The sequence below is a fragment of the Pleurodeles waltl genome, chromosome 12, assembly GCF_031143425.1.
Source record: "Pleurodeles waltl isolate 20211129_DDA chromosome 12, aPleWal1.hap1.20221129, whole genome shotgun sequence".
Lineage (NCBI taxonomy): Eukaryota > Metazoa > Chordata > Amphibia > Caudata > Salamandridae > Pleurodeles > Pleurodeles waltl.
The window spans coordinates 320,782,218-320,808,421 of record NC_090451.1 but is presented as its reverse complement, the minus strand read 5'-3'; the positions used below and the strand labels follow the sequence as shown (position 1 = coordinate 320,808,421).

Here is a 26,204-nt window from a genome sequence, read left to right as displayed (position 1 = left end):
GGACTAGAAAGAGGTGATTTATTTAACATAATGCAGACTAGTTTCTCAAGACAAATGCTAAGTGATTATCAATAATGTTGTGGACATGATAGGCAAAGCTAAACCTTCTTTGGTTGGGTGATCAATCATTCTGGGTACATGCTGCTTGTTGCCCGATTGTTTTAGTTCTGATCTAGATAGGGTTTTAATAATTTCTATGCCAGAATATAGTCTGCACCCTGCACAACATGTTTAATGTGACTCTCAAATACTGTTCTATTTTCTCATTCAACAGGCCTTCTCTTCTGTAAAGAGCCTCCATAGCTTTCCTGTTCTGTGGTTCAGCCCTGCTCGTAAGACAGTAAAATCCATAAGAATGAAGTTACACTATTTGTATAAAGTATCCTTTTTAAAAACGTTTATGGCACATGTTTTTGAACTGTGTGTACTCTTGCCATTTTGGATTCCAGCTTTGATAGCTATAAATAACTTGGGAGTCTGTAGGATGCTAAAGACTGAATAAGTTAAATTAATTGTCATCTTTCTTTCATGAAAGTTGTACCAAACTCATGGAGTTGCAGAATGGTGATCTTGTCTATCTCCAAAGGTTTTCTCTAATTCGATCTATCCATCCAATCTTTGATGCTCTCACTCTCTTACCCCTAGTTGTGAGACTTAGGGGCAGATTTATGAAAAGTGGCTCTTCACCTAGTGCAGTGTCACTTTTCTTGCACCCCTTAGTGCTCCCCAAACACCATCATGGTAGTGCTGTATTTAAAATATGGTGCACCACAGTGGTAGCTAGGGTGACTAGCACCATAATTTGTTATGCTATTCCGGAGCTTTGCAGGATTAGTGTCAAACATTCTGACTCTAATCCTGCAATCAATCAATCAATCAATCAAGGATTTACAGAGTGCACTAATCACCCGTTAGGGTCTCAAGGCGCTGGGGGGGAGCTACTGGTCATAGAGCCATGTCTTGAGGCGTTTCCTCAATCTCAAGAGGTCTTGGTTCTGGCGAAGGTGGAGCAGTAGGGAGTTCCAGGTTTTGGCGGCTAGGTGAGAGAAGGATCTTCCTCCAGCGGTGGTGCGGCGGATGTGGGGGATGGAGGCGAGGGCGAGGCTTGCGGAGCGAAGATTGCGGGTGGGGGAGTGGAAGGTGAGTCTGTCGTTGAGGTAGGCTGTGCCTGTCTCGTGGAGGGCCTTGTGTGCAAAGCACCCAGATGCCCATTGCAACCAATGGGAGCCTCTTTTTAATGCCTGCACTTAGCAGACATTAAAAAATGCCTATAAAAATGGCCCAAAGGAATCTCATAGATTTCTTTGCACCATTTGTACACCCCCCAGGCGCCGGAACATCCATTACATACGTTATGAATGGGGCAAGTCCACCATACATCTAAACCTTATTATGCTAATATGTTTTCCACCATCAACAGATCTCATTCTTGGTGAGGTGGTTGTGGTGTAAGAAACACAAAACCTTTTACAGGAAAAATAAATCAGCACACACCATCGTCTTTATCTAAGCCATGAAGGAAAATCATTGCGCAGAAAATTATAATAATGGTAGGTCAGCTATACAGCTTTTTTGCATATTATACACCTGATGAAGAATCAGCCAACCTACTGAACACAACAATTCTGCCAAACTAACATTTTCCAGAGACTTGGATATTAATTACATTTGCTTTAGTCTGACCACTGTGTTGTTTTATTGTGGCTCTGTCCTGGATCTTCCCCTCATTCTACATCCTCCTTTAGTTTCATGATATTTTTGCTTGTTCATCTGCTTCATTCAGAAAAAGAAATACCTTGTTTTTAATGTGATATGTTCCATGTTTGGGCATGCTAGTGCCACCAGAAGGTAGTCCCTCTGGCAGAACCCCTGCATGAACACCTACTTATGGGTAATGGCAGACTAAAGCATTTTTGGTCAGGTGAGAACTGGGATGAAGTAGTGGCTTAGATATCTGCATTCCAAGCAAATTTGGCCTATATTTATACTTTTTTATGCAAAACTGCACAAACACAGTTTTGCGTCAAAAAGAATAGTGCAGGCTTGCTTGATTCCAGGGTGCCAATTTGGTATCAAATTTATGGAATCCCACAAGCCGGTGCAAAGGGTGGGCTAGCGTCAATAAAAATTACGTTAGCCGGCTGGGGGTGGCAGTATGGGAGAATGGGGATTTGCACAAAAAAATGACATTAGGCTGGTTAGAGACAAAAGAAATGCCTCTAACCAGCCTTGTGTCATTTCCTGATTGAAAACCATCCATACCACATGACTCCTGTCTTAGAAAAAACAGGAGTCATGCCCACCACTCAAATGGCCAGCACAGGGGACAAGGGTCCCCTGGGCATGGCCATTGCACGCAGTGCCATGTAGGGCCATTTCAGGGCCCCAATGACACTTAAAAAAATATATATACAATACTTACCTATACTTACCCTACTTACCTGAGATAGGGTCGCCCCATCCTATGGTGTCCCTCTAGTATGGGTAGGGGTGTTCTTGGGGCTTGGGGTGGGCACATGTGGGCTCTTTTTATGGTGTTTTACAATAGAAATGGGTCCACAGATCCCGTAACGCCTGCCCTGACCCAGACGTTAAATAATGGCACCATTGTTTAGGCCCACATTCCTCCTGTGCACTAGTTTTGCACAGGAGGATTAATAAGGCACTAAGGCCTTAGAGTCATTTTTTGGATTAGAACGCCCACCTTGCTTCTCAATGATGCAAGGTGGTTTCATGCATCCAAAAAATTACTTTAACTCCAATATATTGGTGCTAGATGGGTCTAGTGTCAAAATATAAATATGGAATTAAGTTTGAGCTGAATTTGCGTAAAAACAATGATGCTATTTCAGTGCAAACTGAGTATAAATATGGGCCTTAATTGTCAGTATTCGTAAGTTAAGAGTGACTGCAGACAATAGGGCACTACCTAGCTATTACTGGATCAGTGTTTATGCTCAATTAACATTAAGTTATTAAAGGGGGAAAAAGGTTGCAAATGGTTAGTTTTCCAACCTTGATTTCAGGAGGGTAAACGTGAGGCCTTCTTTTGAGGTAATCTGCTAAAGGAGCTAAGGTCAAATAGGGAGAGAATAAAGAGAGAATGATTTGGGTGGACAATTTCTTTGTGACGGACTAGGCTCAGTAGGCAGATGGAGCATTCTAGCTGTAATTTACAGAGAAGCAACAGTAAATACTAAAGCAAACAAGTCACATATATTAGTGAGAAAAACATATTAATAATAAATATTTCAATTTTATACAAAAAAAACTGTCTCCATCCACCCACAACAGACTGATCCCAACCTAAACCCTAAAAACACTTTTAATAACTTAACCTAATCCTACTCTAATAAACTCACACTACCTCTTCACCCCCAACAGGAAATGCCCTCTCCTTAGAGTCTATAATCTCAACTAGAAACTAATTATACCACTTACTCAATTCACACCACATACTCCACCCACAACAAGCCCACCACCCATCTTACACCCAAGGCAAATCACTAATTGAAAAACTACCCGTTCCCAAACTGTCCACATCTTCACCAGCTGCAACAGGCCCATACCCTCCTTAATGAAAATGCCCCTCTAGAATGTCCATTCTTTTTACAATGTCTTTCCTGGCATCTTTAGTTTTTCCCAGTTCTTTTTAAGTCTTATAAAGGAAGAGCACTGTAGTTGTGAAGGAGGGAAGTGGTGGTGGCTGTAAAGGGGTCATGTGCAGTCACCTCTGATGGCTGTGGCGATGATGGAGCCTTAGTCTTTGTTCTGTTAGTGGAGCACTGTAGGAAGCAGAGGCCGCTGCCTTTTCCTCCACCTGCCAGATTTCCAGCTGATGGAATGGTCTGGGGTTCTTCTGATGTAGCTGAGAGGCCATCTTATGCTAACACTTGTCCTCCTTGCACCTTGACTGTGACGCCAGGTCATTAGCAGGAACTTCAAAATGGTCTGAGTGAAAAAGAAAGGAGATTAATTGTAATAACCACTGTAAGACAGTCACATGGTGTTATTGGTAGCCTAGTGCCTTCAGGTTTTATGTAATTCTGTGTTCCTGTGTCTTTTTATATTTTAATCATGCAATTAATATTTGCAGTACTTGACATAATAAAAAAGGATTTGGTCACATGGAAGAACATTTAAAATATTTGAATTTGTGGGCTGATAAGTTCACCAGACACTAAGCAAAAAATGATGGCAACAATCTCTTATATATATTGCAATCAAAAACTATGGTGCATTAAGTTTATTCTGTAAAATGTATTTTACTGCATCATGAAACATTAATTGCTCTAACACTGTGAAGCAACATAATTTTCAGATAATTATTCACACATAATAACAATAATTCCAGAGGCATTACTTTTTCTCCGAGCCTAAGTTCAGTCCCTCAGATCACACTCTCAACTCTAATTAATTACCAAATACAACAAATGATATTCATTAGTAGGCAAGCAAGTGTTAGTTATGACTGTTACTTTAGGCCAGGGTTTGGGCTAGGAGTAGGTTTGGCTTTGGACAGGCTTGGTGGTTAATGGAAGGTAGATGCACGACCAGAGTGAGAGATGCCACATGAAGAATTTATGAAGAAGTTGAGAGTGAAATGTGACACACGCTATTATGGGGTGGGAAGTTGTAGTTTTAGGTGAGCAGTGGACATTGGCTAAAACCGTCTTCTTCTACCCTTTAATTTTAATGTTTAAGAGGTAGAAACAGAAACATAGAGAACGTGGATAACTTAAAAAGGATTATAGAATGGGATTATGAGCAAGGAAGGGATACTTTACCAAATGTAGCAGTTGTCAGAGAAAAGGAACATGCTGTATCACTCATCCCAGAAGCAACTTGCTCATTTGCTTATCTTTCCTGGCTATGCATAGGACATTAAATGAGACATTGTTTAAGTGTCATAGGACTATCTTTTTACATATGCTTTAAAAAAGGAAATATGGTAAAGGAAAGTTTAGGTTATGCTTACTGCCATGATCAATAAATTAATTTTATCTATTCTATTACCATTGTGATTAATGTTTATTAATTTCCGTGGCCATAATGTGTTTTAAAAAAGAATCACAGACAACATTTAGCTAAGAATTTTTGTAGAAGCAGGGAATGTTTGTCTGGTTTCATTGTGCTTTTTTTCTTGTAAAGTGAAGAATTTGAATAATAATATTTTTGGTTCATCCCAGGTTACCTGATGGTATACATCCACTGCCTGTTGTATCTCTTCCCAATCCCCTTTCCTCAGGTACCTCTTTCACTTCACCATTCTGAAATATTTAGTCTCAATTTAAAGAGGAGAGAAATCACTATGGTACTTCTTGATATCCCAGCTTTGGACATTGGTTTAAAACGTATGAACGTTTTGTAATATTGATCCAACCATATACAAGGGAATCAACTTACATGTGTTGTAGCGCACTAATTCCCATTTTTGTAAACCAGTTAAGTGTGCAAAGAGGACTGGATATCAGGAGTTAATTTCATCTCTCCAGAAAAGATGGAATAAATGATGTTCCGTTACTATGACGGCATTACATAGTTCTACTAATAATCCATTCACTGTGTGTGTCACAGAATAGACTGTGCTTATTAACTGCATGCTCCTTATTAGAGCTTATGGGTCACAATATAATAATAATAATAATAATAATAATAATAATAATAATAATAATAATAATAATAATAATAATAATAATAATAATAATAGAGTTAGTATTTTATAATATACTTCATTTTCATCTTTTCGGAGACTCCCTTGATGAGTAGAGGGATTTTCAGTTCTGTAATATTTAGGACCAGCAATTATATCACCATCATTCAAGACCTTAATTCAAGGTTATGGAGACAAAGGACACCACTAATGGAATGATGGCTAAGGACTCCTAAAATCTATAGTTTCTGACAATTCCACATTTCAATATCACTATTACAGCATGCCTACCTTAGCCTTTGGTTTCAATAATAACCACAGAATGTAGATCTTGAAATGTGCAATTGTAGAAACGTAAATTAGCTTTACCATGAGAAAGAGGAGGACAATTTAATGCAGATGTAGCGGAACCGTGAAACCTTTCCACATAATCAGCATGACACTGGCAATAAAAGAGAAGAGTAGCGGGCAAGAACTAGAGGCTGCAGCCAGGGATACATTACTTCTTGTACTGAGACATTTAAATTACTTATGGAAGTGGTCAATTCCGACCTTTCCCTCTTAAAAGCATGAGTCTAAAAGGTCACGTCATGTCTCATGCATACGGCCAGGTGTGTTTTTTTGCCAACAGCATATTCCATGGTATGATTCATAAACTCATAGGAATAGTTGTATATTCAACAATACACATTCCAGAATGCAAGATTCTGTTGGATATAAATCAAATCTGACTTCAGGGTACTGTCAGAAATATCATGTGCCCACTAATAGCCTAAGAAGAGTCCTATACATGCAAATCCCTCCATTGGGTACTTTCTTCCAAGTATACGTTTCTTGCCAGCAGACAACAAAGAGTTAACTTTGCTTTCATTATGCAACAAAGTAATTCAATAGATGAAAGCAATTGGCCCTCAAAGAGGTTCAATGTTTCAATGAGAAGCTGCAAGCAGAAACAAATTTGACTTTTTTTCTCAAAAGGTTTTTATACACTTACATGAAGGTGCATCTGCCATGACCACTAAAACATCCTCAAGAAGCTTGACAGGGTTCACAAATTCAGATGAGTACACCATATCTAGAAATTTGCACCAAAGTAGGTCTGAGTGGCTACTTTCAGTTATATTCAGGCATTGATTCTAAAGTCTGATGCAAATGTGACAGAATGGGTGTAAGATATCTTAACCTTAGCTGTATAAATGCCATTCAACCACCAAAAACCTAAAAACAGATTTAAGAAAAGTGGTGCTGCACCCAATGCAGTGCCACTTTTATTGCTACCTTTATAGCCCCCCCTAATGCCACCATGTTTATGCTGAATCTAAGATACGGCACAGCATGGCAGTAGTTAGGGAACTAGCGGCAACATTTTTAATGCTAGTCTTAACATCAAAAATGTTGACTGTAATCGTTCAAAGCCCGTTGAGGTCCATTAAAAATAACGTTGTGCCTCCTTTTAATGCTTGCTTTGATTTCTTTGCACCATGTTTCGGCCACCCTAATGGGGGAATGCCCCCCCATTGCATACATTATGCCTGTCGCAGGCATAATGTGGGGGTAGGGGGTTACAAAGTGGCACAGTGCATGCATTGTACCACTTGTAAATGTGGTGCAATGATTTTGGCCTTGTTGGGCCACATTAGGGTGAAAAAAATGATGCTAATGTGGCGCAGGGAGGCGCTACGACCTCTTAAATCTGGGCCTTAATCTTTGAAATTGTATGTGTTCTCTCTGTTCCTTACTTTACAGAGGTACTAAAGAACAATGGCCTTGTCCCTCATACGTCTATATTCATTCCCCACCATCAGCCTCACTGCTCAAAATTTCTCTAAGTATTTTCATTGATAGTGATTCAGCAAAAAGTAAAGGGTAGAAGAATTGGCATCATGTCACCTGTGACATTGATTGATTGCAGAAAGTGGCTTCAAGCAACAGCTGATCACTACTAATATAACATAAAATGATTTCAACCAGCTGTTAACCATGATGACATGACAGGAAGCGACATGAAACAATTCTTCATCCTCCTTTTTATTGCTTCCCAGAAGTGATATCATAGACATAATTGACTTTGTCCCTCATAATTTATATTCATTTTCCACCACCAGTAACTACTCGTATTCACTCTTTCCCTAAATACTATCATTGATGTTGATTAAGCAAAATGCATAGGATAACAGAATTGACATTGTGTCATATTTGACCTGATGGTACTGCAGGAAGAGACACCAGGCAACTGATCACTATGTCATCAGATGTAATGATATCACTCAACCCTTTACCATGATGATATTACAGGAAGTGACATAAACATGTTGCTCATACTTCCTTTCTCACTTTCCAGAATTGGCATCTCACACCAGTGACCCAGGAATAAAGAGAGTGACACAACATAACATTTGGCATTGTATGAATACTTTCTATCTTGCAAGGTTGGTCATATGTCAACCATATATAAAACAAATTTTCTTTCAAGTTTGAAGTATGATAAAAGAGGCATCTAACTATTGCGATAATATCATTATTTCAAAGTGAAATTAGTTACATTGTAAAAAAGCACATTATCAATGGATAAAATTAACAAGTATGGAAGTGTTTCTTGAAGGTTACATAACTGGTGTTGCTGATAAGTAAACCTGTTGCTTATTGTTACTAATTGTTTACTGTTACAATTGATTTAATTCTGTGACACTCATGTACTTAAGCAAACTGCTGATTGTGGACTGTCTGATAGAATACCAATGCTAAAAATAATGTATGAACAGAAGATGGTGTTAACAATATCGAGGAACAAAATATCAAGAGGGCAAGCACAAAAAGGTAAATATAGATCTACTATTCTTAACTCCACATCTATCTACCTTGACGATATATATATGATCAAGGTACATAGATGTGGAGTTAAGTATAGTAAAACTTGAAACAATATTTTGTCCATACAATATTTTGGACTTGATATTTTGCCCAAACACCCTGTTTGTGAATAGGAAGAACTTTGTAGTTGCATGTGAGAACTGCGAATAAGATGTGACATTTGCTACATATTTTGAAGTTTTCCAGGCCTAGACCATAGTATCTAACACCTCAGCTATTAAGTACGCCAGCTGGATGCTTTAGGATATAGGACACATGCTTTAGTTTTATTTTAATTACTCATGAAAGAAACAGATACTGTGTTGGCAACATAATTTATTAACTTTTTTAAATGTGTAATATATGAAATTATTTTGATTTATTTTTGCACTTTTTAAAAAATTGTGTTGGATTCATACATTTTTGTATTACTATACACATTTGCATGTCTTTAAAACATTTTTATAAATAAATAAAAAGTTTAACAGCAAACCGAAAAAACACATTAAAAAATGCCTTTTGTTTCTCCAGAAATGGACAGATGACAGAAAAAAGAAAAAAAGAAAGTAGTACACAGGAGAATTGAAAACCACCTAGAAGTCACTGGCTTAGAAACACAGTAGGCATGAGTGTGTCTATATTTCACATCACCCATGCCCATGCACAGCTAAACATATATCTCACTATAGGTTTGGCATGTAGATAATGTCCATACTTAATAATACCTCTAAAAGAAAACACAAAGCTATGCCCATCATCCAAAGATGGAGTAGAAACGTTCACTGATTTGTGCAATTCATTTTTATAGTATGCCAATCCAATTTTGTAATGTATATGCACAATAAAATGTTTCAAACACTGACCACATAGCCCAAATTACTAAATGCACAATGCTATGTACTAAGCATGATGTGTACATACCTTTCAGGTGGACCTCATTTCATTTTAATATCTAGCTCACATTTTTATGTCACTTAGGCCCATATTTATATTTTTTTAGCGCCGCATTTGCGTCATTTTTTAATGCAAAAGTCGCACAAACTTACAAAATACAATTGTATTTTGTACGTTTGTGCCGCTTGTGCGTCAAAAAATGACACAAATGTGGCGCTAAAAAAGTATAAATATGGGCCTTAATGTCCCCTAAATATAAGATGGGCCTTTGTTTGCATTTCCTCTCACTCTGTGCAAGTAGAAACAATACAAGAAGAACATAGAAGGCAACATACAACTTCCATTCTGTATTTGTTTGCTTCTTATGTTTTCTTTCCCAGGTATCGCTATCCTGTTGATGAATACTTAAAGGCGAGTCAAAGCACTTCCTGAAGGCAAGGTTTTTAGCACTGCATGCTTCACACATTAATTGTGTCTAATCACACATTGACACCGGGGCTACTATAAATTTGCTACATCTTGATGGAAGCCTGTGGCATTTGTAGGCCAGAGTTAGGAGCTGAAACATGTCAATGGGTGTAAGTGAAGGTTTTAGGACTCACGCCAGCCGCAAATAATGGCTACCTTTGGCTGATGTATTTGTTTTTTCTTGGTCTCCTCGCTAGGATATATCAAAGTGCTCCCAAAAAGACAGTTGAGCCCATCCTGGCTTTTAGGAACTGGGCGGACCCAATAATGAAGCATGTTCTAGAGTGGGTGAGGCTCATATATAAAGGAAAGCTTCATTTTCTTTATACACCTTTTCTTTCTTCCTAGAGAAGAATTTTTGCTGTAGCCTGGCTGTGAACACTCATTTTTTGTGGTAACTTCAAAAGTGACCAGCTTTTAAGCTATAAAGGAGTGACATTATAACCAAGTCAGAATAATAGCAATACACACTTCCAGCAGTATAAACACAAGGAGTATGCTTACGATGCTGTAACTAGACTTACCGGGACATGGCACCGTGTTTCTCTCCCTTTGCCCCGTCACACTTTAGGTTGGTGCAAGGCTGTGTATGTTGTGTTAAGCATAGGTTTTTTTGACTGGAAAGAGACCCTTCCAGTACAAGAACTATGGATTAATACTTTTTCTACTTTTTCCGTGTTATGTACAGTACAGGACACGTGCAAATGTGGAGACATTTAAAAGGCATGCCACTGTTGTGCCTGTCTCTAGGCAGTGTCATTTTCTGGAGCAATTCCCTCTCTGCAAATGTTAGTAGACAGGGATTTGCATCAATGGGTGGTGGCATCAGAACACCCCTTTACCACACATGGAAAGCACTTTTGATGCAAAGTAGCACATACCACTACTTTGTGTTACTTTAGACAACTTCTCAATGGAGATCATGATTTGCACTGGGAACTAAATCTCCCCACAACATTTTGGAGTATATTTAAGAGCCCCTAGCACCACCTTAGCGCTGCGAGAGCGTCATATTTTTGATGCTAAGGTGGCACTAACGTAGCTTTTCTGCCATGCCATATTTACAAAGTGGCACAATGCATGCATTGCGCCACTTTGTAACCCTTTCCTCCACATTATGCCTACACCAGGCATAATGTATGCAAGGTGGGGGTTCCATCTCTAGGAGGCCCACAAAAATGGTGCAGTGAAATTTAAAAGATTTCACTGTGTCATTTTTGGTATCATTATTTAACACCTGCTCAGAGCAGGTATTAAAATACCTGTCCCATAGTTACCTATGGGCCGCGTTGCACTTTGCTGCACTTGTGTCAAAATGTTTGAAGTTAGTGTAGCAAAGCACCACAATAGCATCAACAATGTTGACACTACTGTGCTAACGATCACCATGGTGCTCCCTATTATCAGACGTTGCAGCCATGGTGTCATTAGGTGCTGGTAGGGGGGGCACAAAAAAAAGTGGCGCATCATAGCTGATGCGCCAATTTTTTTTAAATATGGGCCTTTGTGTTGTAGAGCTGGTGCAAAGTGTTCAGTACATGGGGTAAAGTTCTGTGCTCCAAGTGCATGACGATCCACAATTTTAAGAAAACATACAATGAAAAGGCCCAATCACATGCCATACAGTGCACCATTTAACATGAACAAAGCGTTTGAATTATGATACTGGGCATGACATCAAAGACCCAGATTAAAGAATACACATACACATACATTACATCAGATATTACATTCATTACCCTGTAAAGTTAAAGGAGGTTTATAATTTAGGTGTGCATGTCCTACAGGACATTATGTTCTTGGGTCACTGTAGTGGTCTTTTTTAATTTAGATGTCTAATAACCAGTTCACAAATATTAAAATACAACTTTCTGTCAAAAACATCAATTTAAAAAAAAGAAACGATTAAGCAAAATGTATTGATAGCTTCAGTATAAAAATATAATCCTCATACCAATCAGTAGCTACTCTTCTCTCATATAATGGGAGATTATATAAGTTTTGGAAACTTGCAATGGTGGCTCCATGGTTATTAATGCCTGCTATTAGTCCAGGCAGTGGTGACTGGGAGTGCATTGTGAAGAACAAAGTCTTTCTCCCTACTAAAGAATGGTGATTTGTGGGGCAACTAGGCAGTAATGATCCAGGTGTTTCCCAGTCTCCCTATGACCTAAAAAGACAGAAAATGATCAGGAAAAATGTAATGGACAAAATATAGAAAGAACACTTGACCAGGTACAATAGATCGAATTATCCCTTGGCTTTGAGAAAAAGGTAAATTACTTAGGCCCTCATCACTACTTCAGTGATCTTTTTCAGGTGCTGGCGGTCTTAAGACTGCCCTCTTACGGCACCAATACTGCCATGCCAAAAAGAGACCGCACACAGTATTACAACCCATTATATGGTGTAGAGGAGTCCAGATGGTGAGGCGCTGTTGGCGGTGGAAGCACCAGGACCCGTCACCTCCTGGATGACCTCCTCGACAGATGTGGTAAGGGGATCGTTTGACAGGGGAGGGGGTGGTGTGTGTGTACCTGAATGCCTGCATGTGTGAGTGCATGTGTGAATGTTGTGAATGCAGGGGAGGTGGGGGTATATTTGGGTGCACATGTGAATGATTGTTTGTGGATGGGGTGGGGGTGAGTGAGTGTTTGTGGATGGGGAGGGGAGGGTGTTTGTTGGTGTGTGTGTGCGGGTGTGGGCAATTTAGTGCGTTCGTGCCATTGAGCAGATGGAAGGGGTGAGTGTGTGTATGCATGTGTTTGTGTTTAAGCGGTCATGTATGCATGTGCATGTGTTTGTGTAAGTGGATGGGGAGGGGTGCGTGGTTGTGTGAGTGAACAGGGAGATTGGGTGAGTGTGTGTATGCAGTGCAGGGGAGAGCGGATGAATGTATGTATGCGGTGCAGGAGAGAGTGGGTGAATTTATGTATGTGGTGCAGGGGTGTGTGAATATATGTAAGCGCTGGGGGAGTGAATACGTGCTTGAGTGCAGTGTTTGTGTATGTATGTTAGTGTGTGGGAGTATGTGAGTGCATGTGCATGTGCATGTGCGCGAGTATGTGGACGGGTGTGCGAGTGTATCCTGGCGACAGCAATGCTTATTCCTGTTGCCAGGGTAAAAGACCACAAGCTTTTTCTGGTGGTGCGACCGGCAGAAAAATGCTGGCGGTCTCCCACCTCGTGATACCACTAGCGGTATCACACCTTCTACCATGCTGGAATGGAATGTGGTGGGATGGGTGGAGGCTCGGCGGTTTGGCTTCGGCCAAACCACCAAACTCCTAATTTGGTGGTATTCACCGCTAGACTGTTGGCTGTGACACCGCCAGTGTGGCCCTGGCAGTCTCATGACTGCCAGGTTTGTAATGAGGACGTTAGTCTCATCCCATCACCCGACAACAGAGGCTTGAGAATAATGATTAAAACTGTGTAATTACAACTTTATCTAAAACCTTCCACAAACCCCATCTGGAAGCCAGGTGCAAAGCTTCAGAGAATTTCCAATGCAGCCAGCTTTTCTGGCCTTTTTTTCAATATCACATCTCCAACCTTACCTGAAGAACCTGGCTAACCATAGGGAAAGGAGAATGTTAACCCTGATAAGGAATGGTACCCTGCCACAGACACCTATGCTTAAAAAAGGCAACTTGCAACCTCAGCTGAATGCACTTGTGGCCAGAGAGACAATCTATCCCATCTATTGCTGCCCTGCCCACATTACAGAGCGACAAGAAGAAATATGATCATGAACATCACAAAAAAGGAGCAACTAGAGACTGACATTTTGATCCTCTTCTACTTGTTCAGTTACTTATTAAAGGTAACAACAAGACTCATGGATTGCTATCTGGTCAAAATCTGGGACTGAACAGAAGAAGAAGTGCAAGAGACCAAGGGCCTGATTTACAAGGCTCTAGCGCATCCGTGCACCATATTAGCGTACTTTTTTCAATGCTAATGTGGCTCAATGAGGCCAAAATCACTGGGCCATAGCTACAAAGTGGTGCAATGCATTCATTGTGCCACTTTGCTACTCCTTGTGCCACATTATTCTTGCACCAGGCATATGCAAGGGGGCATTCAGCATTAGGAGGCCTGCAAAAATGCACAATGAAATCTATAAGATTTCATTGCACCATTTTTGGCATAATTTTTAATGCCCGCTCAAAGCTGGCATTAAAAGGAAGCACCCACTGAAATCAATCGGTCTCCTTGCACTTGACTCCACTAGCATCAACATATTGGACGCTAGTGGAGCAAAGTGCCACAATAGCTTCAAAAATGTTTACGTTATTGGACTAATGTGCGCCATGGTGTGCTGTCTTGTAAATATGACGCATTCATTGTTGTCATTCGGTGGTGGTGGGGGGTGCGCAAGAAATCTGGCACATCAACACTGATGCACCAGAATCTTGTAAATCTAGGCCATAGGACTGAAACTCTCTCTAGTAGTATGAAACTTAAAACCAAGAATCTTAAGGAACTTTGAACTGAATATTTATTTCAATGTACAGATTTTTCCTATGTTTCTTTTTTCACCTCACCTTTTTTCTAATTGATTTTAAGAAATGTTCTATTATTTGTTATTCATGTGTGAAAGGCGGTTTATCTGAAAACACCTGTAATACATCTAAGTCTAAATCTCTTCAGTAAGATGGTGATATTGTATAACATCCAGGCCACATATATAATATGCATAGCTTCTTTAGGCCCAAGAGGCTTACCTTCACCTTCACTAATTCTGTAGCCATGACCTATAGGATTTAATATTGTGAGACGCAGAGCTTACATGCAACTTCTAAGTTCCATTAGACAATCACTCCAGTACACCTAGTGCAGTGCCACTTTTCTTGCACTCCTTAGCGCCCTCCTAACACCACCATGTCTGCGCCATATTTAATATTCGGCGCACCATGGCAGTAGTTAGGAAATGATGCTAATGTGGCACAAGGAGTCACTAGGGACTTTTAAATATGTCCCTAAGTGTATATTCGCTACCAACGTATTTTATTTGCCCAGTTTACCCGGTTCAATTTGATTTTTTAGTGCCTTAAAACAGACGTGCTGGTAGGCTTATTGTTATTGATGCATGAGCATCACTAGTGAAACGTGTGCATTACTTTAATGTATCCTAAGTTATTGGCCATTCATTTACAGGTAATTATGCATTTAGTTTTTTTGTTGTTTTTTTTGGTGCCCGTGGGCAGGCTTTTTCAAGGATCCAATGGATTACAGAGTAAAGGAGACTCACTCGTGATCCTAGTTCATCAAGTATGTTCAGCTTCATCAGTCAACAAACTATGTATATTAGAAACCTCTGATTACTAGGCTGTATGTGTGCAGTAGATTTAACAATTTGAAATGTTACAATAAATAGGCATATCATGGAATGTGACCACACCTCAAACATTTCTTTTTGAGCTTTCGACATTTTCATCCTTATCATTTCTGTACAATATAAAATGATACAAACACAACTAATATTAGCAATCTGAACAACACGATCAAATTGAAGCAGAAATGTTTCCATGTGAAATTGTTTTCGATACCTAAACACCTAGCCATCCTTGTATGAAATTTCTAGGCGTATATGTCCATTTGATTTATAATTGTGCATAATCATTTGCAAACGACCAATCATTTCATTTTATTGCATTGAGTATGGCTTAATTTGGTGCACTGAAAAATACTACTTCACAATTAAATGTTTCTAAAAGATATGTGGTAGGATTTAGAAGGAGAAAAAATGAATACTTATTAATCACAGGTAGCTAGACAAGTAAGTTTTTTATTCTATGTGCATACCGTAGAAAACAGTAAGGGACATATTTATACTTTGCTTGCGCCATTTTAGCATCAATAATTCTGACGCTAAAACGGTACTGAGCTAATTCCATATTTATATTTTGACGATAGACCCTTCTAGCATCAAAATATTGGAGTTAGTGTCATGTTGTGGATGCAGCAAACTACCTTGCACTAATTAGATGCAAGTTAAGCGCTCCCATCCACAACATGACACTAACCCCCTACCGCCTTATTAATACTCCGGCACAGAAATGACTCGCACTGAGTAGGGGGACCCAAATAATGGTGCCAAGCATGCTTAGCACCGTTATTTAATGCCTGAGTCTGGCCAGGAAAGTGGGTACCTGTGGACTCATTTCCATGGCCAAACACTATGGAATGGGCCCACAGATGCCCACTGTAAGCCCCAGGAACATCCCACCCATACCAGAAGGACACCTGGGTAAGTATAGATAAGTATATTTATTTTATTTTTAAATGTGCCATTGGGGTTCCCTTACATGAGGCCCCCTGCCTGGCAGTGGGTCTTATGGCCTTGCCCAGGGGACACTGGTCCCCTGTGCCGGTCATTGGGGTGGTGGGCGTAACTCCTGTCTTTACTAAGATAGGAGTCATTTTTGGGTGCTAGTGCATCAGAAATTACACTAGGCTGGCTAGCGGCATATTTATTGACGCTAACCAACCTGGCGTAATTTCTGTCACATATGCAAATTTTTCCCTACTGCCATCCCTACCAGCTAGCGTCTTTGTCTTAGATGCTAGCCATTCTTTAGCACCTGCGTGCGACATTCGATAGACATGGCACCCGGCTGCCACTATGCAGTGGCGTAAGCAGGCGCAAAGGATTTTTACGCAAAACTACATTAGTGCAGTTTTGTGACGAAAAGCATAAATATGCACCTAAATGTCATGCCTTCGTTTTGGATAGTTCAACTTATGTATGTGAAGTGTTATGAAATGTTATTTAGTCACAATGTTCCATTTTATAAATGAGGCTTGCTGATTCAAACGATACGGTTTGTGTGTCTCAACCCAGGGAAAGACCAGTTAAAGTATGTGTACTGCAATCAGGTCAGGGCAGTAATTAGGCAAGTATTTCAAACAGTGCATCTATATGATACTGTTAAGCCTAATAAACGTAGAAAGTGCCATACCCTAATTTTTTCATGAAAAGGCAAGTAGAAATGTTTCTCTTTATTTATTTTTCCTCTTTTTTTTGGTAGGGTGAAATCCAGAATGCTTCCCTTTCCCATCTTCTCTTCTCATTCACACCAATGGGACTCCCCCACTATTCAGCACTTTATGCCTGGAGCTAGCAAAGAACTTTCGATTTTACTAAAAACACAGAGACATTCAGCCAGCCCCCTTCATCCATTGGTCTTTTGTTCAACTGTCATTATTATTTTGCTTTTATCCATCAAAGAATTCAGCATTGGTAAACTCTCTTTAGCCACAGGTTCCTTTCTCTGTAAGTGACACCATTCTAGCTCAAGCCCAACGTTGTCAACCACAGAGAAAGTAATCCCTTTCAGTGCCAAGGACTTTTGGGCCATTGTGTGTTTTTTAAACATTGTTTCTTTTTTCTTTATTTACTTTATTTACCTCTTGCAAATATCAAATCAAATCAAATCATTAACATTTATAAAGCGCGCTACTCACCCGTGCGGGTCTCAAGGCGCTAGGGGAAAAAGGGGGGGGTTATCGCTGTTCGAACAGCCAGGTCTTTAGGAGTCTCCGGAAAGCGGAGTGGTCCTGGGTGGTCCTGAGGCTGGTGGGGAGGGAGTTCCAGGTCTTGGCCGCCAGGAAGGAGAAAGATCTCCCACCCGCCGTGGAGCGGCGGATGCGAGGGCAGCAGCGAGTGCGAGGCCAGAGGAGCGGAGGAGGCGGGTGGGGACGTAGAAGCTGAGGCGTCTGTTGAGGTATTCCGGTCCCTTGTCGTAGAGGGCTTTGTGTGCGTGGGTGAGAAGTCGGAAGGTGATCCTTTTGCTGACAGGGAGCCAATGCAGGTGTCTCAGGTGTGCGGAGATGTGGCTGCTGCGGGGTATGTCGAGGATGAGGCGGGCCGAGGCGTTTTGAATGCGTTGCAGGCGATTTTGGAGTTTGGCTGTGGTCCCGGCGTAGAGGGTGTTGCCGTAGTCCAGGCGGCTCGTGACGAGGGCGTGGGTCACGGTTTTTCTGGTGTCGGCGGGGATCCAGCGGAAGATCTTGCGGAGCATGCGGAGGGTGAGGAAGCAGGCGGAGGACACGGCGTTGACTTGCTTGGTCATGGTGAGAAGAGGGTCCAAGATGAAGCCGAGGTTGCGGGCGTGGTCTGTGGGGGTCGGTGCGGTGCCGAGGGCCGTGGGCCACCAGGAGTCGTCCCAGGCGGACAGGGTGTTGCCGAGGATGAGGACTTCCATTTTTTCAGAGTTCAACTTTAGGCGGCTGAGCCTCATCCAATCTGCGACGTCCTTCATACCCTCTTGTAGGTTGGTCTTGGCGCTGGCGGGGTCCTTGGTGAGGGAGAGTATAAGTTGGGTGTCGTCGGCGTAGGAGGTGATGATGATGTCGTGCTTGCGTACGATGTTGGAGAGGGGGCTCATGTAGACATTGAAGAGTGTCGGGCTGAGTGATGAGCCTTGGGGTACGCCGCAGATGATCTCGGTGGGTTCTGAGCGAAACGGAGGGAGGTAAACTCTTTGGGAACAGTTTGAGAGGAAGGAGGCGATCCAGTCCAGGGCCTGGCCTTGGATCCCGGTGGAGCGGAGGCGGGTGATTAGGGTGCGGTGACAGACGGTGTCAAAGGCAGCCGAGAGGTCGAGCAGAATGAGGGCGACTGTTTCACCGTTGTCCATCAGGGTTCTGATGTCGTCAGTGACTGAGATGAGGGCGGTTTCAGTGCTGTGGTTGGTTCGGAATCCGGTTTGTGAGGGGTCGAGCAGGTTGTTGTCTTCCAGGAAGGTGGTCAGCTGTTTGTTGACGGTCTTCTCTATTACTTTGGCTGGGAAAGGCAGAAGAGAGATGGGGCGGAAGTTTTTTAGGTCGCTCGGGTCAGCCGTAGGTTTCTTTAGTAGGGCGTTGACTTCGGCGTGTTTCCAGCATTCGGGGAAGGTAGCAGAAGAAAAAGAAGAGTTGATGACGGTCTGGAGGTGCGGGCGATGATGTTGTCGGCTTTGTTAAAGATGAAGTGCGGGCTGGGGTCCGAAGGGGCGCCGGAGTGGATAGAGTTCATGATGGATTTGGTTTCTTCCGTGTTGATGTGGGACCAGTTGTTGAGGGTGATGGCCATGGATGCCGGTTCGGTTGTGTATGGTTGGGTCTGGTGTCCGAAGCTGTCGTGGAGGTCGCTAATCTTGCGATGGAAGAAAGTGGCGAGGGATTCGCACAGATCCTGTGAGGGCGTTGGCGCTGGGGTTGGAGAACTCCTTGACGATGCTGAAGAGTTCTCTGCTGTTGTGTCTGTTTTTGTCCAGTCTGTTGGTGAAAAAGTTCCTTTTGGCAGCGCTGATCAGGTGGTGGTGTTCGCGGGTAGCGTTCTTGAGGGCGGTCATGTTGTCAGCGGTGCGGTCCTTGCGCCAGGCTTTCTCAAGGGCACGACAAGTTTTCTTTGATTCTTTGAGGGTGTCAGAGAACCAGAGAGGTTTTTTGGTGTTGGTCTGTTGATGCGTGCGTTTGAGGGGAGCAAGGATGTCTGCGCAGTTGGAGATCCAGTTTGTGAGGTTGAGGGCTGCGTCGTTGGGGTCGGTGGTGAGGGTGGGTTGGTTGGCGGCGTATATGCCCTATTGTTCTAGAAACAGACACAGTATTGTAATGCAAATGGTAAATAGCAACATTTGCACTCCAAGGGGCATATTTACAAAAAACTGGTGCATCAGTGCTGATGCGCCAGTTTTCTTGCGTCACCCCTGCCCCACCTGTGTGTGAAGTATTTAAAATATGGCGCACCATGCCACACGTTACACCAATAGCATCAACATTTTTGGCATTTTTGTGGCACTTTGCTGCACTTGCATCAAAAATGTTGACGCTAGTGCAGCAAAGTGCAAGGAAGCCCATTGATTAAAATGGATGTGTCACTTTAATGTCTGCTTTGAGTGGGCATTAAAAATTACACCAAAATGGCGCAGTGAAATCTTGTAGATTTCACTATGTCATTTTTGGGGGCCTCGTAATGTCTGAACGCCCCTCTTGTGTACATTATGTCTGATGCATGAATAAGGTGGAGCAAGCGGTCGCAAAATGGCACAATGCATGCATTGGGCCACTTTGTAAATATGGCACAGCGAAAATTGCCTCCTTGAGCCACATTAGCGTAAAAACAAATTACACCAGTGTGGCGCAAGGAGGTGCCAGGGCCTTGTGAATCTGGCCCCATGTATTTTAAAGTCCCTTTTCAATGAAAGGCATCAGTTCAGTACATATTCACAAAGCCATTTACAGCTGTAAACCTACATTTGCAGCCATAAATGTCTACATTTACACATTTCATTTAACCACAAGGTGACACATAGCAGGTGTAAATGTTTTTAACACTACTTAGTTGTACTGTGCAAATGAACACACAGTTATGCAGTAGTACAAACCATTTAAGGGGTGGAGAGTGGGTGGATAAAGGAATAGTTTGCTTTTAGGGTGTGTGCCTTCCACAAACTAATCACTGATCCTTTATTGTCCTGTTCGTACTTAGATATGTTACTCCAGCAAGGAGTTGGTTTGTCTGCTTTCCAGGATGAGAAGAAATTTAACACTCCAAAACCTTTTGTAAAAATGCTTCATCCATGGAGTAAAAAAACAAAAAGAGATAAAATGTCAATTTGCACAGTGAGCTGCCTTTCACCAATGTAGATTTTTACTGCACATGCAATGCATCACTGGGAAATGAGTGAGTAGGGAAATGTAACATGGCATTCAGGTTATAGCTATTGGTGCAGTTTTCCAGACATCAAACTGGAAAGGTGTGTGAATTCCCAGACGTGGTGCATTTAAATACCCACTTAGGAGTATGTGTATAGGGAGTAATTTTTAGGACTTTTTTTTAAAGAATTGAGGCCGCATCCCTTACAATCGAACTAAGTAGTTTGGCATCCAATGGGAGAAAAATAAATGTCCTTATTTGCGAGAGAGAGGAAATAATTCTGTTTTGTGACAGTCGATGCACCCTTTCATCCTACATACCAATAGCAACCTTAAATGTATATGTGTGAATAGCGCTCCCATGCACGCAGTGGTGTATCAAAGTTATTTTAAACCATACTTTTGGAGCACTGGGCTTGCTTTTTGGTGGAGATATTTTTATAGTCAAAAGAGTGCATGTCACAAAATGTAGGTAAGTCACCACCTAAACTAGAAGGATGTTTCTGTTGGCAGTCAAACAATATTGATAAATTACTTGACCCTATTTTCTGCATTTCTCAGTGTGTAAATTGAACAGTAGGAGAGAATAAAAAGTAGGTGAACATTAAGGTAAGAAGTGTGTGTGGTCAAATGTGTCGTAGCGAGTTCCTCATCACTTTAGATCAGCGAAGCAACAAAGGTTTTGCAAATTTCAATTCATTTGAAAGCCAGTGTATCACTGTAGGGTTTGAAAACGTTTTCTTATCTTTAAAACAAGTTCTGCTTTTATAACTTCTATAAACTTATATTCATTGAATCCCTTTAATGAGACGTTCTTAACTGGGTACGAGCTACACGGTGCCACACGGTCATTGCTCGATGTTTATGTGCAAATTACATTGTTATGGCATTCGAAATATATATGTTTATTAAAGCAAGTTGTTATTAATACTTATAATTGTTTAGATACTGCCACAGTAATTCATTCTTCATTTATTGTCAAATTCACTTAAGATCCATTGAAACAAATCTCTGTTTTATGGAAATAAATGATGCTTCATAGCATTTGTCTTGAAAATGCTGGCCTGGGCATCAGTTAGGAAGTATACATGCAGCCAGAATTCTGGCAGTCAGAAGTACTAGCTCTATCGGTGGATGCTTTACTAATCTACATAAAATACTCACAATAATTTCTGTGGGTTTATATAATTTGATATCAGGCCACAAAATAAAAATGTATAAGCATGAAGAGTCAAAAAACATGATGTCTGACGATGTACCGTGACCTAATTTTTCCTTAAGAATGCAGGTTGAAAGGATTGAATAAAAGTGAATATCTCCAACGTGGCTTACCTCTCACAGCAATTGTGCTTGTGTTTCTGCGTTATTAACTCCGTGTCAGCTCTCGGTCAGCGGGACCTTTGTTAGATTGAAGTGGAAACCTTCAAGTTACCTGACAAAGTGAGAGAAGTGAAATCATCTCAATGGCCTATATTCTACTGGAGAGTTTCTAAAACTAAATAACCAAATACACTCACAAATTCAAACACCATTGCATTTTGCACCTTTGAATTTGAGAAAACAATTAAAAATGTAGCTCATCAGCTCTTCAATCAAAAAACTCACATAGTTTGACTTTGCCTGTTTCTGGGTGAAAGACCGGAACTTGCTAACAAAGGAATCATACCTTTGGTCCTGGAATCTAGGACACACTAGAACCACCACTCTGAAAGTGATTGCCTATTAAACGATTGCCTTTTAATATTAGGTAAGCATGATACATTTTCAAGATGACATCTTAATGCTTGGGCGATAAACTCAGATTTGTAATTGCTGTTTTTACTCCGTATCTATACACAGAAGTCAGAATACATTTGCACTCAGTTTTTCAATCGAGAAGCCCATGAAATACCACTGTAAACATGCATGGAGACATTCTCAAAAGGAATATTATTGTGGTGTCAGTTAACACGCACAATATGCATTTGAACGTGTAGTGAGACCTGTTGATAGAATGAGGCAATATAAAAAAACTAAAAAGCAGACGGGAGTTTAAAATATAATAATATGTGTAAACTGTCTTTCTACGGTCATTTTTATCTGGAAGGAATTAGATACATTTGACGTGCTTAACATGAACTAAATCAAATTAAGTAATTTCAAGACACGTTAAATCTGCAGAATACTAGATTGCCATTGTCAGCATTGTGTGTTGCCGCAACTATAACATACAGTGATATCAATTAAGCAGGATTAAACAAAGGATTTCGTGTTAATCTGTCCTGTACCATACTGCAAACTACAATTTGTGAATCTAGATTATTTACCGTTATAGCCCAATAACAACTTTTCACCATATAAACACCATTAGAAACTCTTCTTCCTATGTTACAACCGCTGTTGTAATAACCATATGATTGATATCTTCAGTTAAACAAATCATTGGATTTTAATTAATCAGGTTGTCGTCTCTCCGAACGTTCAGAAACATATTAAATCCTTGCACATATTTGAAGGCAGCTATAATATTTATACCTAGTGAGTTAAACGATAATCTGTCTGCAACATGGTAATAAGCTTGCAAAATGTTTAACAATCTGTATAACAGATAAGCCAGATCTGGCAAACCACCACGAGCCTTTTTAATTCGTATTTATTTCTAACATACCCTGTTTACACCATATCTACTGTGGCCAACAAAGCACAACACACATTAAGCTGGAGATGGACAGAAGACTTTTTGTTTATTTTCGGGAGGACACATTGCTGGACATGCATTTAAATGTTGTACTTGTCACTGACTAATACAGCAAATTGCGAGCTTGGTACACATGCACTTAATATCCAAGAGCTCCAGATGAAATTCTGACATCAGTCTCAGGTTAACTCTTACATAATAGTATAAGCAGTGCAACCAGTACACACTGAGGCAGGCATTATCTCTATCTTAAGCTTTCATCATTAGTAAATCGTCCCATAATTCAACCAGATAATTTAAACATTTAAAAAAAAAAACAACATTAGCAATACTAAGCATTGTTTTTCGACCTACATTTTCTATAATAAAGTTATAATTTACCTTCATAAATACATGTTCTATTTTTCTAAAAATATACGTTAGGAATGTTATGCCAACACACCATAACCACAGAAACACATTTTCCTAACACTACTTACATTTCCAGCATGTTTTTTAATTCTTAATCATTTTAGTGTAAATGGCAAATGTTGCTCCTTGTTCTGGAAAAATGTGAAACGAGAAGCCAGGGAAGCTGGCATCAGCATCTATGTTGAATATGAAACTGACCTTGAAGTGGGCACCCTTTATTCTGCCATGCGAACAGTATATGGCACATGTTAACAGCTATTCCCTGAAACCATAGCCTGTAAATTAGTCTCTGAGACCAGAGGAAATCGCAACTAAATGCTGTAAATATTTACTTCAGTCCTGGAGTTGCACTGTAACTTTAAGCAGTTACTGCTTCAGTTTTTTGTGTGCTCACATAACACGCTGCACAGCACCATCTGCTGGATTCAACAATGGTTTCTCAGACACTCGTGAATGGCAAGAAAAGCAACCCTGTACAAGCACCCAAGGTTTCCGCAACATGTGGAAAATCACAAAAGACTTCAAAAATTAGGATACAAAACAAAAGTACTCTGACCAGCGCTAGAGAATATTTAGTAAAGGCGCGGGGGAAACGTCGCCTTTAAGAATCTTAGTTGAACATGTTTGACAACAGCAACTTTGTACCTCTTAAAAGCGACCCCTTCTAGTAACATAAAGAGTTTTAAATATTCGCGTGCAAGGCTCATCTAAACAATAGGGACATTATGTTAAAAATGCGGTAAGAAGAAAAAAAATGTCTTTGTTAACTCTGTCCTCTTTTTGTTTTTTCGAACCCACGCATAAACCGTAAATAAATGTTACATCTGACTCATCATGCCTAACCAGAGGAAAACATTTTTTTGGGAAAAAGCAGGTGCCAGGAAAATAGTAGTCCAAATTATTTCTCCTAAAAAAATAGCTTATTTGCACGTTATATTGAAAATATGTTGATTCAGTGCAGTGCCAACGTCTACATGTCCGAAAGTTTCTCACGGGTCACAGTTTAAAAATGTATACTCAGCATCAGCACACTCGTTCGTGTCTTGTTAGACATTTCCTGTTTAAACTAACTTTGATAACAGATTAATTGTTGAAAGCAGTTAGATGGACTGCAGACTGCAAATCATGGTCCTGCACAATAGTGATATAGATTCTTGGGGCCAGATGTTTCAAAGGATTTTGCATTCGCATACGGTGCGAATCTGTGAATTCCACCGTTGGCGAATGCAAAATCATCTTTCACGATGTATGAAAGGCATTCACAGTGCAATTTTAAGGAAACGCTAAAATAGCGATTCCTTGCAATGCCGACGAGATAATGCAAATCGATTAGCAAATAGCGAAGTAAATTTGTGAATCGCATACTGCGATTCGCAAATAGTGACTTGAATTTGCAAATCACATTCTGCAATTCGCAAATTCCGTATCGCATTGCAATGCATCAAGTTGCAAATTGCAAATACTTGCAGAATGGCTTTTTGCACATGCAATTTACCACAAATTGAAATCAGGTGGTAAACAGGTGCAACCTATATAAAGAGTTCCAGAATGACTCAGCTTCTTTTCCACAATGGCTGCACTCTACGTCATGGCGAGGAGGATGAGGATCCTGGAAGGTTTGAGGAGAAGGAAGAGGAGACAGGAGCCCATTTCCAGAGTGTGCATTCCCTTTTTGACCAGACAGAGGAGGAGATATATGATAAGTACAGGTTAAACTCAGCCATGATACTTGACCTCATAGCTGATCTACAACCCTTACTGCAGCAAAACACACAATAGCCAATAGCATACCCACTCATGTGTAGGTATTATGCTCCCTGCACCTATTAGCCTCAGGGAGCTATGAAGGGGTCATAGCACCTCTTGTGAGGTGTCTCACAGAGTGCTCTTTCATGCTTCTTCAATGCATTCGTGCTTAGCAAGATCAATCAGCACATAAGATTCCACAACGCCCCACAGGAATTACTACAAACCAAATACAATTTCTGCCAGATTGCCCAATTCCCACAAGTCACTGGCTGCATCGATGGGACACATGTAGCTATCTGTCCACCATCGGCCACAGAGTATTTTTATCGGAACAGAAAGACTACACATTCCATGAACATACAATGCCTCCAGCGTTATAACGGACCTTGTGGATAAAATACCCAGGTAGCACACATGACTCCTACATTGTCAGGCACAGTGGAATACACACAAGACTACTTGCTGGGGAGTTTGGCAAAGGATACCTACTTGGTAATGTAATAGTTGACAATGTCGTATGTGATGTCACGGATAACAAATACTAATTTTAGTCTCCTGTCATTCTAGGGTACAGTGCCTATGCAGTGCGCTCCTTCATACTTACACCCTATCTGAATCCTGCCAGGCCAGGCGAAAGGAGGCACAATGCAGCCCACAGGATGACACGCAGTGTTGTAGAGAGGACCTTCGGCCTGCTGAACTTCCTGCACAAGAGTGGTGGTGCACTGCAATACAGCCCCTGTAAACACCTGCAGAATCGTGGCTACATGTGCTATGTTGCACAACATTGCAACAACGAAGGGCATACCAGTGGAACCCACAGAGCCTGACTCCGATGAGGATGACGATCCCTTG

The 26,204-nt window shown here is 40.9% G+C and overlaps 1 long non-coding RNA gene across 1 annotated transcript; it reads right to left on the bottom strand.

Annotated features, from left to right (window-relative positions):
* On the bottom strand, positions 1–23,891 carry LOC138267455 (uncharacterized). Its single transcript, XR_011199806.1, has 3 exons — positions 23,669–23,891; positions 21,845–21,944; positions 1–3,951 (listed from the first exon to the last, which is right to left on the bottom strand). It is a non-coding gene; the product is annotated as an uncharacterized lncRNA (long non-coding RNA).
* Between the last annotated feature and the right edge of the window lie 2,313 nt (positions 23,892–26,204).